The following is a 14,872-nucleotide window of genomic DNA, read 5'->3' as shown; positions in this document are numbered from 1 at the left end:
GGGAGCTGGAAGGGGGGAGAGAGGGGGAAAGAGGGGAAAGGGAAGAATAAAAGAAGGGAAAAGTAGAGGGGGAAGAAGGGGAGGGTTGGGAAGGGAATGAAGGGAATGGGGAGGGAAAGGGGAGAAAAAGAAAGGGGAATTTGAAGGGAAAAGAAGAGAAAAATTTAGGCATCCGAAGGTACGGGGATGCCAACCGAGGCACACAAAGGGATGAGGTGAGGGTGGGTGAGAACAATCCAGGGATATATATAAAACCCAAAAGAAACGCCTGCACACATGGCATGAAGATTGGGACAGAATACAGGAAGAAAGAGTAGAGAGGGGTTAGATCCCTGGGGTGTGCCCACACATGTCACCCTGACAGCTCGCAAAAACAATACTTAGGTAATAATGCGAAAAGTTCATGGATTACAGATCAAACAATGAAGTCAAAGTATATATTTACAGTAATGTACATGATAATAAAGAAGATATGTCTTAACCATACATATGCCGTATATAGTCATATATCCAGTGGTGAAAAATATTTTTTCAAAGAAAAGAAGGGAAGGGGAAACTGTATCCTAGTCCAGCATGGCTATCTCATGCGTAGGAAGGGCCAAAAGGGAGGAGAGTGAAGAAACATAAACAAAAAATATGTATTAAGGTACAATAGGACTTAAAAAAAGGCTTTAATTGAAAGATCGTGATCCACCTTGAAGGGGGTTTTTTTTAAAAAGGGTTTAAAACTAATATTTTCATTGAGCCCAGGATATGTGGTAGCATCCAAAATGTGTATCCACTTAGTTTCCAATTGTAAGAGTTTCTGATCAATATCTCCACCCCTCACATGTGCAGGGATATGTTCCAATGCTGTAAATCCTACAACATGGGGATTAGAATCATGGTACTGTGCTACATGTCGATTGATAGAAGTAGAAGTCTTACCCTTCAGTAAGGGTTTGATATGATCTCGAATCCTCACGCAAAATTGCCGTTTAGTTTTGCCTACATAGTAGCTGCCGCAAAGGCATGTAGCAAGATATACTACACCGATAGTTTGGCACGTGATCTTGTGTTTAATTTTGTATATTTGGCCATTGGGAAGCGGTTTCTCGCATGTATCATAAATGAACTCACATGTGTCACAGTGGCCACAAGGGAATGTGCCATACACAGTTGAAAGGCATTCTAGTTTAGGTGTATGATGACTCGCCGTGACTTTATCCCGTAGGGATGGGGAACGACGATAAGTAATTTGAGGCTGAGACTGAATATATTTTTTGATGGTGTTGTCTGCTGTTAAGAGGGGCCAAAATTTACATAAAATGTCCCTTATTTCCTTATGATGTTGGGAATATTGGGTTATAACCCGGACCGGCTGAACGTCATCCCTCTTTTTGGTGGAGAATATCAATTTTTTGCGATCCAATTTTTTAACTTTGTTGAAGGCCTGCTTCAATAAGTTATGGCTGTACCCTCTTCTTTTTAATCTTTCATAAAGTTCATGTGAAGCTCTAAAAAAGTCTCCCTCATCAGTGCAGTTTCGTTTAATGCGCAAATATTGGCTGTAAGGAATGCTATTAAGCAATGGTTTGGGGTGAGCGCTGTTAGCGTGTAAAATAGTGTTCCCTGACGTTTCTTTACGATACAGAGACGAAGAGAGATTTCCTTCAGAATCCAATCGTATTTCCAGGTCAAGGAAGGTGATCCTTGTCTGGCTACACTCCATTGTGAACTTGAGATTATACGAATTAACCGCCAGAGTGTCTACAAATCTCGAGAGATGTTCTCGAGTACCTGTCCAAAAGAAAATGATATCGTCTATATACCTGTGCCACGAGATCACGTGGCACAGGGAATCGACTAAATCATAGTTGGAAAATAGGTCCTTTTCCCACCCCCCCAGGTACAAATTGGCGTAGGATGGCGCACATTTAGTGCCCATGGCTACGCCTTGCACCTGGAGGAAGTGGGAAGTGCCAAATACAAAGTGGTTACGTGTTAAGATGAAGTTCAGGAGATCAACAACAAATTAGTTGTATGCCTCAAAACTAGGGCCTCTGTCCTGTAGCAGTTTAGAGATGACTTGAATACCAGTACCATGAGGTATAGTGTTGTACAGACTTTCTACGTCTAAAGCCACTATCCAGGTGTTTCTTGGAAGCTTTAGGTTCTCAAAAATACGGAGAAGGTGTACTGTGTCCTGTACATAGGAGGGAAGGGCCTGAACATGTGGATTCAGGTACTTGTCCACCAAAGCGCTCGCATTTTCTGTCAAACTTGAACATCCTGATATAATCGGACGCCCAGGGGGATTTTTTAAGGACTTATGAAGTTTGGGCAAGGCATAGAACGTGGGTATTCTTCCATCTTTAACATTTAAGAATTTCCAGGTATTAATGTCTATGATTCCCTCCTGGTAGGCAGAGAAAATGAGTTCGTAGTATTCGCGAGCGTAATTTTCAATAAGTGTGTGTGAAATGGGTCTATACCAGTCAGGGTTGTCAAGGATGTTGCGGCACATGGTTTCATATGCCGCAACATCCATGACAACCACATTGCCACCCTTGTCGGCAGGTTTTATAACCAGACCAGGGTGGTTTTGAAGAGATTTCAGGGCCTGCCTCTGGGCACTAGACAAATTGGAGGAGCATGGAGTGGAGAAATCAGTATCTTTGATAGTCTTACTAATTTGTTCAACGAATGCCCAAATATTGGGATTCGTGGAAAGATTAGGAAAGTTAGTAGATTTAGATTTGAAGGATAAAGGAGGAGGAAAGGATACTCCAGAGGCAACGATGCCGTGGTCATCAAGTTGCCACTCGCATTCGTCCTCTGTGCCACCTTCTTCAAGAAGCGTTAACAGGTCTTCGATGGCCTGAATTTCGGCCACCGTGGGGACGGTATTATCTGAAACTGAGGCTACCGTTGAAGTAACCGTGGTTTTATCAAAAATGACCTTATACATCAATTTTCTTGCAAACAATTGTATGTCTTTGACAAATCGGAATTTGTCAAATTCTGCTGAAGGACAGAAGGTAAGGCCTAATTGCAAAACTTTTATTTGGTGTTTAGTTAAAGAAAAAGACGAGAGATTGACTACATCTAGATCCAGAGTGTTAGGCACAAGGGTAGTAGATGCTATAGTGTTGGACTCTGGGTTGAGTCCAAGGCTTGGGATAAAAAAATAGGGGCTAATTTGGGATCAATCGACTGAGATGCTGTGGGGAACATGGTAGTTAGAGTAGGTTCACTTACCCATCTTGCCATGGGAGCAGGGAGTGCAGGTAGTGCCGAAGTGGTGGTAGGGAGTGCTGAGTGCGTGGTACGAGTAGAAGTGAGTGGTGGTCGTGGTGGTGCTCGTGTGAGTGGGGTGGAGGTGCTCGTGGTTTTAGGTCGGGCCCCTAAGGGCTTAGCGGAGTGCGTAGTTCCAAAAGTGCGTCGAATGGAGTCTGTGGAAGAGGTAGGTAAATCACTCTTTCTTTTTTTAGGAATTCCATCTTGTGAAAGCTCACGATAGGTGGTAGATGAGCTGGAGGAAAAGGAAGTAGAAAAAACATTAGGTGCTTCAGTGTTGTTTTTAGGTACATTATCCGAGTTGGATTTAGTGAAGGGTTTTTTGGGGATATTTCCGTCCCATCTATAGGCATAGCCATTAGTATGGGCGAGTTTATCCCGCAGAAACTTGTTTTCTTTGGCATTAATTATGTCTATTGTGTACTCCTCGAGGTGAGCGCGGAGGTCCTTCTCCCTCTGGGCAAATCTCGAGGAGGCTACATCTGCGGCCCGATCCGCAAGCCATTCGTTAATAGAGACATCCAGAACTGCCAGTTCCTTGTCGTATTCCTCACAAAGCGTACGGATCATATTGAAAGAGCACATTTGTAAATTATCTTCCCAAGCTTTTTTAAGGGGATCAGTGATTTTTTTGATATTGGGGAATATTTGGATTCTAAGTCCCCAGGGGACAATCTGGTTCTCAACGTATTTTTCAAAGTAAGTTTTGTGCCAATAGACACGAACCTTCTTTTCCAATAAACGTTGCAATCTAATAAAGTATTTGTCTAGCTCAGTGTCCGAGACATTTGAACTTGTATGTGACGTTTGAATTTTCGTCATAAGGTCCTCCCAACCTTCCCCACAGAAGTCAGCCATGACTTCAAAGGAAACAGCGAAAAATGTTTACAGAAAATTACACCGTTTACAATATATCAGCTTCTAAGGGCTTAATTTGAAAAATTTAGGGCAAAAAATAAAGCAAAAAAATGGAAAATATTTAGTAAGCAAAGACATAAAAGTGTATGTCCTGGAAATATCCCCAAAAAACCCTTCACTAAATCCAACTCGGATAATGTACCTAAAAACAACACTGAAGCACCTAAGGTTTTTACTACTTCCTTTTCCTCCAGCTCATCTACCACCTATCGTGAGCTTTCACAAGATGGAATTCCTAAAAAAAGAAAGAGTGATTTACCTACCTCTTCCACAGACTCCATTCGACGCACTTTTGGAACTACGCACTCCGCTAAGCCCTTAGGGGCCCGACCTAAAACCACGAGCACCTCCACCCCACTCACACGAGCACTACCACGACCACCACTCACTTCTACTCGTACCACGCACTCAGCACTCCCTACCACCACTTCGGCACTTCCTGCACTCCCTGCTCCCATGGCAAGACGGGTAAGTGAACCTACTCTAACTACCATGTTCCCCACAGCATCTCAGTCGATTGATCCCAAATTAGCCCCTATTTTTTTATCCCAAGCCTTGGACTCAACCCAGAGTCCAACACTATAGCATCTACTACCCTTGTGCCTAACACTCTGGATCTAGATGTAGTCAATCTCTCGTCTTTTTCTTTAACTAAACACCAAATAAAAGTTTTGCAATTAGGCCTTACCTTCTGTCCTTCAGCAGAATTTGACAAATTCCGATTTGTCAAAGACATACAATTGTTTGCAAGAAAATTGATGTATAAGGTCATTTTTGATAAAACCACAGTTACTTCAACGGTAGCCTCAGTTTCAGATAATACCGTCTACTAACTTTCCTAATCTTTCCCCGAATCCCAATATTTGGGCATTCGTTGAACAAATTAGTAAGACTATCAAAGATACTGATTTCTCCACTCCATGCTCCTCCAATTTGTCTAGTGCCCAGAGGCAGGCCCTGAAATCTCTTCAAAACCACCCTGGTCTGGTTATAAAACCTGCCGACAAGGGTGGCAATGTGGTTGTCATGGATGTTGCGGCATATGAAACCATGTGCCGCAACATCCTTGACAACCCTGACTGGTATAGACCCATTTCACGCACACTTATTGAAAATTACGCTCGCGAATAGGGATGAGCTTCGAGTTCGAGTCGAACTCATGTTCGTCTCGAACATTGGCTGTTCGCAAGTTCGCCGAACAGCGAACAATTTGGGGTCTTCGCGGCAAATTCGAATGCCGCGGAACACCCTTTAAAAGTCTATGGGAGAAATCAAAAGTGCTAATTTTAAAGGCTAATATGCAAGTTATTGTCATAAAAAGTGTTTGGGGACCTGGGTCCTGCCCCAGGGGACATGGATCAATGCAAAAAAAGTTTTAAAAACGGCCGTTTTTTCAGGAGCAGTGATTTTAATAATGCTTAAAGTCAATCAATAAAAGTGTAATATCCCTTTAAATTTCGTACCTGGGGGGTGTCTATAGTATGCCTGTAAAGGGGCGCATGTTTCCTGTGTTTAGAACAGTCTGACAGCAAAATGACATTTTGAAGGAAAAAACTCATTTAAAACTAGGGATGAGCTTCGTGTTCGAGTCGAACCCATGTTCGACTCGAACATCGGCTGTTCGATCGTTCGCCGAATTGCGAACGTTATGGGCCGTTCGCGCTAAATTCGTGTGGCGCGTCACGGCCCATAATTCACTGCGGCATCGCAGTGCATTGCTGGCTGATGATTGGCCAAGCATGCACTATGACCCGCATGCTTGGCCAATCACAGCGCCGTCAGTAGAGAGAGCTGTAATTGGCCAAAGCCAGGGTGGCTTTGGCCAATTATGGCTCAGGGGATTTAGTACACACCCCACACTATATAAGGCCGCCTGCACGGCGGCCCTGTGTAGTGTGTGTTCCGGTGTGCTGAGAGATAGAGAGAGAGAGAGACAGTGTCATTTGATTTGAGTTAGATAGATTAGGCAGAACAGTCAGTCAGTTAGCTGCACTTACAGTGTATTGTGTATATATATGCATCCCAGGTGTTGCATATATATATATACACTGTATTCAGTTTAGCTAGATCCGTTCCTGTTATCTTCTATCTAGACTATTTACATTTAATGCAGTGCGTCCTGCTCACAGTGTTCAGCTAGATCCGTTCCTGCTATTTACATTTAGTGCAGTGCGTCCTGCTCACAGTGTTCAGCTAGATCCGTTCCTGTTATCTTCTAGACTATTTACATTTAGTGCAGTGCGTCCTGCTCACAGTGTTCAGCTAGATCCGTTCCTGCAATTTACATTTAGTGCAGTGCGTCCTGCTCACAGTGTTCAGCTAGATCCGTTCCTGCTATTTACATTTAGTGCAGTGCGTCCTGCTCACAGTGTTCAGCTAGATCCGTTCCTGCTATTTACATTTAGTGCAGTGCGTCCTGCTCACAGTGTTCAGCTAGATCCGTTCCTGTTATTTACATTTAGTGCAGTGCGTCCTGCTCACAGTGTTCAGCTAGATCCGTTCCTGCTATTTACATTTAGTGCAGTGCGTCCTGCTCACAGTGTTCAGCTAGATCCGTTCCTGCTATTTACATTTAGTGCAGTGCGTCCTGCTCACAGTGTTCAGCTAGATCCGTTCCTGCTATTTACATTTAGTGCAGTGCGTCCTGCTCACAGTGTTCAGCTAGATCCGTTCCTGTTATCTTCTAGACTATTTACATTTAGTGCAGTGCGTCCTGCTCACAGTGTTCAGCTAGATCCGTTCCTGCAATTTACATTTAGTGCAGTGCGTCCTGCTCACAGTGTTCAGCTAGATCCGTTCCTGCTATTTACATTTAGTGCAGTGCGTCCTGCTCACAGTGTTCAGCTAGATCCGTTCCTGCTATTTACATTTAGTGCAGTGCGTCCTGCTCACAGTGTTCAGCTAGATCCGTTCCTGCTATTTACATTTAGTGCAGTGCGTCCTGCTCACAGTGTTCAGCTAGATCCGTTCCTGTTATCTTCTAGACTATTTACATTTAGTGCAGTGCGTCCTGCTCACAGTGTTCAGCTAGATCCGTTCCTGCAATTTACATTTAGTGCAGTGCGTCCTGCTCACAGTGTTCAGCTAGATCCGTTCCTGCTATTTACATTTAGTGCAGTGCGTCCTGCTCACAGTGTTCAGCTAGATCCGTTCCTGCTATTTACATTTAGTGCAGTGCGTCCTGCTCACAGTGTTCAGCTAGATCCGTTCCTGTTATTTACATTTAGTGCAGTGCGTCCTGCTCACAGTGTTCAGCTAGATCCGTTCCTGCTATTTACATTTAGTGCAGTGCGTCCTGCTCACAGTGTTCAGCTAGATCCGTTCCTGCTATTTACATTTAGTGCAGTGCGTCCTGCTCACAGTGTTCAGCTAGATCCGTTCCTGCTATTTACATTTAGTGCAGTGCGTCCTGCTCACAGTGTTCAGCTAGATCCGTTCCTGTTATCTTCCTACTGACAGGCAGGCTTGTCTGGTTACAGTATATAAAGCTACCTGAAGAAAATTACAGGTGTTCTATTTGATCCTATTAGTACCACGGTCAGGCAGCTAGACTATTTACATTTAGTACAGTGCGTCCTGCTCACAGTGTTCAGCTAGATCCGTTCCTGTTATCTTCCTACTGACAGGCAGGCTTGTCTGGTTACAGTATATAAAGCTACCTGAAGAAAATTACAGGTGTTCTATTTGATCCTATTAGTACCACGGTCAGGCAGCTAGACTATTTACATTTAGTACAGTGTGTCCTGCTCACAGTGTACAGCTAGATCCGTTCCTGTTATCTTCCTACTGACAGGCAGGCTTGTCTGGTTACAGTATATAAAGCTACCTGAAGAAAATTACAGGTGTTCTATTTGATCCTATTAGTACCACGGTCAGGCAGCTAGACTATTTACATTTAGTACAGTGCGTCCTGCTCACAGTGTTCAGCTAGATCCGTTCCTGTTATCTTCCTACTGACAGGCAGGCTTGTCTGGTTACAGTATATAAAGCTACTTGAAGAAAATTACAGGTGTTCTATCCCAGCTTAGTGCAGCTACAGGCCATTAGTATGTCTGGAAGGCCAAGAAGGAGAGGCAGACAGTCACAAGCCAATAAGAGAGGGCAAGCAGGCTCTGTGTCTAGTGCTGGTCGTGGAGACGGTGCATCCTCATCAGCACGTGGCCATGGGACACGCTTGGCCTTTTTTTCGGCAGCTGGCCGTGTTGAGCCGCAACATGCGGAAGACTTGGTCGAGTGGATGACCAAGCCGTCCTCATCCTCCTCATCCTCTCTCACCCATGCCCAGGGTGCTTTGTCTGGCAAAGCAGCGGCCTCTTCCCTCAGCTCAATGTCATCAGTGACTCCTTCCCTAGCTCCACCATGTCCTCATGAGGATTCCCTCGAACTGTTTGACCACAGTGTTGGGTACATGCTCCAGGAGGATGCCCAGCGTTTGGAAGGCTCTGATGACGATACTGAGCTCGATGAAGGCAGTAACATGAGCACGGACAGAGGGGGTGCCCAAGAAGGACAGCAATCTGGCAGTCATGCTCCCCCTGCTGCAGCATACTGCCAGGTTTGCTCCAGTGATGAGGAGGGAGGGGATGATGAGGTCACTGACTCAACGTGGGTGCCTGATAGGAGAGAGGAGGAGGAGGAGGAGGAGGAGGAGGAGGCGGCGGCACATCACCAATGAGGCAGGATGCCCTCCAGGGGCCAGCCTAAGGGCAGCACATTGACTGCATCACACCCCAAAGCTCCACATGTGCAGGGCGCTGCAGTCTCTGCGCGTTATTCAAAAAGTTCTTTGGTGTGGGCCTTTTTTGAGACGAGTGCATCAGATCGCACCGCTGCTATTTGCAACATATGTCTCAAGCGTATCTCGCGTGGCCAAAACATCTCCCGCTTGGGTACCACATGCTTGACCAGACATATGTTGACCTGCCATGCAGTTCGTTGGCAAGCGTATCTAAAAGACCCACACCAAAGAACAAAGAGGATCTCTCCTTGCTCCTCATCAGCTGAGATTTCCAACCCCACTAGACCTTCAGTCCTCTCTGAGACCTGCAGTGAGAGGAATGAAGGTGTAGAATTAGGTGTGTCACAGCCAAGTACTTGTGGGCAATCTGCTTTTGGTACACCGACGTCAGATTGTACCAGGCAAATTTCCCTGCCCCAGCTGCTGCACCGCCGAAAGAAGTTTGCTCCCAGCCATCCACATGCCCAGCGGTTGAATGCTAGCTTGGCAAAATTGCTAGCACTTCAACTGCTGCCTTTTCAGTTGGTAGACTCTGCCCCCTTCCGTGAGTTTGTGGAATGTGCGGTTCCTCAGTGGCAGGTACCCAAACGCCACTTTTTCTCACGGAAGGCGATTCCGGCTCTCTACCGGCATGTGGAAGGCAATGTCCATGCCTCGCTGGACAGGGCGGTCAGCGGTAAGGTGCATATTACCGCTGACTCATGGTCCAGCAGGCATGGACAGGGACGTTACCTAAGTTTCACGGCGCATTGGGTGACTCTGCTGGCAGCTGGGAAGGATGCAGGACAAGGTGCAGTAGTGTTGGAGGTTGTTCCGCCACCACGCCTCCAAAATGCTGATTGTGACACACCTCTCTCCTCCACCCCCTCCTCTTCTTCTTCCTCTATGGCCTCTTCCTCTGAACCAGCGGTGCTCCGTAGGCGTTCAAGGGGCTACGCAAGTACGCAGGCCAAAAGATGCCATGCGGTGCTTGAGCTGGTGTGCTTGGGGGACAGGAGCCACACTGGGGCAGAGGTTTTGTCAGCTCTGCAGGGGCAGGTTCAGAGGTGGTTGACGCCACGCCAACTTAAGGCAGGAATGGTGGTTTGCGACAATGGCACCAACCTCCTCTCTGCCCTCCGACAGGGACAAATGACCCATGTGCCCTGTTTGGCTCACGTCCTTAACTTGGTGGTGCAGCGGTTCTTGGGCAGGTACCCGGGCTTACAGGATGTCCTGAGGCAGGCCAGGAAAGTCTGTGTGCATTTCCGCCGGTCATATAATGCCAGTGCTCGGCTGACGGACCTCCAAAAGGAGTTTAACCTGCCCAAGAACCGCCTAATCTGTGACATGCCCACCAGGTGGAACTCAACGTTGGCCATGCTGCAGCGGCTGCACACGCAGCAGAGGGCCATCAATGAGTACCTGTGCGACTATGGCACCAGGACAGGGTCAGGGGAGCTTGGTTTTTTTTTCCCCACGCCAGTGGGCCATGATCAGGGATGCATGCACTGTCCTGTCACCATTCGAGGAGGCCACGAGGATGGTGAGCAGTGACAGTGCATGCATCAGTGACACTGTCCCCCTTGTCCACCTGTTGGAGCACACGCTGCGTGGAATAATGGACAGGGCACTTGAGGCAGAACAGAGGCAGGAAGAGGAGGACTTCCTTAGCTCTCAAGGCCCCCTTTATCCAGACAGTGTTCCTGCGTGCCCGCCGATCACACAGGAAGAGGACGAGGAGGAAGAGGAGGAGGAGGAAGATTGTGTCAGTATGGAGGTGGAGCCTGGCACTCAGCATCAGCAGCAGTCTTTAAGGGATCAGTCCCAAGAAACACATGGACTTGTACGTGGCTGGGAGGAGGTGGCTGCGGACCATGTCGTTCTTAGTGACCCAGAGGACTCCGGACCGAATGCCTCAGCAAACCTACGCTGCATGGCCTCCCTGATCCTGCAAAGCCTGCGTAAGGATCCTCGTATTCGTGGTATCAAGGAGAAGGACCAATACTGGCTGGCAACCCTCCTTGATCCACGTTACAAGGGTAAGGTTGCGGACCTTATCTTGCCATCGCAGAGGGAGCAGAGGATGAAACATCTTCGGGAGGCCTTGCAGAAAGGTCTGTGCAACACGTTCCCAGAGACTGGGAGGTTACAAACTCCTGTTTCTGGACAACGTGTTGCTGAGGCTTCGGTCAGTCAAAGAAGGAGCGGTGGAGAAGGTGGCCGTCTGACCGATGCGTTCAGACAATTTTTTGGTCCGCAGCCCCAAGGTATGATCGGTTCCAGCAACCATCGCCAGCGTCTGTTTTATATGGTGCAGGAATACCTAGGGGCAAGATCAGACTTGGACACCTTTCCCACCGAAAATCCTCTGGGTTACTGGGTCTTGAGGATGGATCACTGGCCAGAGCTTGCACAGTATGCAATTGAGCTACTGGCCTGTCCTGCATCCAGCGTTCTTTCGGAACGCACATTCAGTGCTGCTGGAGGCGTGGTAACCGATCACAGGGTGCGTCTGTCCACCGACTCGGTCGATCGGCTGACCTTCATAAAAATGAATGAGTCTTGGATCACCACCAGCTACCAAGCACCTGATGCTGATGTAACCGAATAATTTTTTTTGAAATCTCAGATCCCTTCAAAGACTGCCTATGCTGATGCTGAGTGACTATCCCTGAGTAATTATCCTCTTCCTCCTCAATCATCACGCTGATAGCTTGTAAGAACATTTTTGGTTCTGGGCGCCACCACCAGTGCCTAAGGCCCAATTTTTCAGCCCCTGTTTAACAGGGGCGTGTAATTACAATTTTTGATGTAATACTTTGCAGCAGGGCTCGTTCCTGCATTCCAACTAGAGTGTCTGTGAGGGGTTGCAGTGTTGTGGCACCAGCACCAGTGCCTAAGGCCCAATTTTTCTGCCCCTGTCTAACAGGGGCGTGTAATTACAATTTTTGATGCAATACTTTGCAGCAGGGCTCGTTCCTGCGTTCCAACTAGAGTGTCTGTGAGGGGTTGCAGTGTTGTGGCACCAGCACCAGTGCCTAAGGCCCAATTTTTCTGCCCCTGTCTAACAGGGGCGTGTAATTACAATTTTTGAAGCAATACTTTGCAGCAGGGCTCGTTCCTGCGTTCCAACTAGAGTGTCTGTGAGGGGTTGCAGTGTTGTGGCACCAGCACCAGTGCCTAAGGCCCAATTTTTCTGCCCCTGTCTAACAGGGGCGTGTAATTACAATTTTTGAAGCAATACTTTGCAGCAGGGCTCATTCCTGCGTTCCAACTAGAGTGTCTGTGAGGGGTTGCAGTGTTGTGGCACCAGCACCAGTGCCTAAGGCCTAATTTTTCAGCTCCTGTTCAACAGGGGCATGTAATTACAATTCTTGATCTAATATTTCACAGCAGGGCCCTGTGAGGGCTTACAGTGTTGTGGCCACAGCAATACCTAAGGCCCAAATTTCTGCTGAGTATATAGGGCAGGACCCTACTTTCAAACATCTAAACTTACAAATGACTCCTACTTGCAAACGGAAGGAGACAACAGGAAGTGAGATGAAATCTACCCCTAGGAAGGGAAATTCTCTCCTGTAAGAGTTAATATGGGAAAACAATTTCTCCTTTCCACTGATGCTTTCCAATCCTTGTTCCACAAAAAAACCCAAATTTTCAAAAAACATTTTTCATTGGGAAGATCTTGGGAAAATCTTCTGAAGAGGAGGAAAGACAGCAAAACAAATGTCACAGGGGTGATAACCCTTCCCTATGTTTTCCAAAAAGCTTAGAAAAGATTTTTTGGCTGGAGCTAAACACGTTAAAAATGTTCAAAATTACAAACAGATTCTACTTAACAACAAACCTACAGTCCCTGTCTTGTTTGCACTGCTGTTCAGAGTATATAGGGCCTGGTGGCCCCACACCTTTCCTTATTTTAATTTGGGTGCGGGGTTCCCCTTAATATCCATACAAGACCCAAAGGGCCTGGTAATGGACTGGGGGGTACCCATGCCGTTTGTCTCACTGATTTTCATCCATATTGCCATGACCCGACATGACATTAAACCCGCAAGCAGTTTTAAATGAGATTTTTTCCTTTAAAAATGACATTTGGTGCAGGGACTGTTCTAAACATGGGAAACACGCGTCACTTTACAGGCATACTATAGACACCCCCCAGGTACGATATTTAAAGGAATATTTCACTTTTTTTTTTTTTACTTTAAGCATCATTAAAATCACTGCTCCCGAAAAAACGGCCGTTTTTAAAAGTTTTTTTTGCATTGATACATGTCCCCTGGGGTAGGACCCGGGTCCCCAAACCCTTTTTAGGACAATACCATGCAAATTAGCCTTTAAAATGAGCACTTTTGATTTCGAACGTTCGAGTCCCATAGACGTCAATGGGGTTCTAACGTTCGTAGCGAACTTTCGGTCCGTTCGCGGGTTCTGGTGCGAACCGAACCGGGGGGTGTTCGGCTCATCCCTATTTAAAACTACCCGCGGCTATTGCATTGCCGACAATACACATAGAAGTTCATTGATAAAAACGGCATGGGAATTCCCCAAAGGGGAACCCCGAACCAAAATTAAAAAAAAAAAATGACGTGGGAGTCCCCCTAAATCCATACCAGGCCCTTCAGGTCTGATATGGATATTAAGGGGAACCCCGCGCCAAAAAAAAAAAAAAAAACGGCGTGGGGTCCCCCCAAAAATCCATACCAGACCCTTATCCGAGCACGCAACCTGGCAGGCCGCAGGAAAAGAGGGGGGGACGAGAGTGCGGCCCCCCTCCCTCCTGAACCGTACCAGGCCACATGCCCTCAACATTGGGAGGGTGCTTTGGGGTAGCCCCCCAAAACACCTTGTCCCCATGTTGATGAGGACAAGGGCCTCATCCCCACAACCCTGGCCGGTGGTTGTGGGGGTCTGCGGGCGGGGGGCTTATCGGAATCTGGAAGCCCCCTTTAACAAGGTGACCCCCAGATCCCGCCCCCCCCCTGTGTGAAATGGTAAGGGGGTACTTATACCCCTACCATTTCACGAAAAAAGTGTCAAAAATGTTAAAAATGACAAGAGACAGTTTTTGACAATTCCTTTATTTAAATGCTTCTTCTTTCTTCTATCTTCCTTCATCTTCTGGTTCTTCTGGTTCTTCTGGCTCTTCTGGTTCTTCCTCCGGCGTTCTCGTCCAGCATCTCCTCCGCGGCGTCTTCTATCTTCTTCTCCTTGGGCCGCTCCGCACCCATGGCATGGGGGGGAGGCTCCCGCTCTTCTCTTCTTCTTTTCTTCTCTTCTTCTCTTCTTCATTTTCTTCTCCGGGCCGCTCCGCAATCCATGCTGGCATGGAGGGAGGCTCCCGCTGTGTGACGGCGCTCCTCGTCTGACAGTTCTTAAATAACAGGGGGTGGGGCCACCCGGTGACCCCGCCCCCCTCTGACGCACGGGACATGACGGGACTTCCCCTGTGGCATTCCCCGTGACGTCACAGGGAAGTCCCGTCAAGTCACCGTGCGTCAGAGTGGGGCGGGGTCACCGGGTGGCCCCGCCCCCCCCCCTTTATTTAAGAACTGTCAGACGAGGAGCGCCGTCACACAGCGGGAGCCTCCTCCATGCCAGCATGGATTGCGGAGCGGCCCGGAGAAGAAAATGAGAAGAGAAGCAAGAGAAGAAAAGAAGAAGAGAAGAGCGGGAGCCTCCCCCCCATGCCATGGGTGCGGAGCGGCCCGAGGAGAAGAAGATAGAAGATGCCGTGGAGGAGATGCTGGACGAGAACGCCGGAGGAAGAACCAGAAGAACCAGAAGAATCAGAAGATGAAGGAAGATAGAAGAAAGAAGAAGCATTTAAATAAAGGAATTGTCAAAAAACTGTCTCTTGTCATTTTTAACATTTTTGACACTTTTTTCGTGAAATGGTAGGGGTACTTATGTACCCCCTTACCATTTTACACAGGGGGGGGGGCTGGGATC

Source organism: Aquarana catesbeiana, linkage group LG01 (genome assembly GCF_042186555.1).
Source record: "Aquarana catesbeiana isolate 2022-GZ linkage group LG01, ASM4218655v1, whole genome shotgun sequence".
NCBI lineage: Eukaryota > Metazoa > Chordata > Amphibia > Anura > Ranidae > Aquarana > Aquarana catesbeiana.
This window is presented reverse-complemented; position numbering follows the sequence as displayed.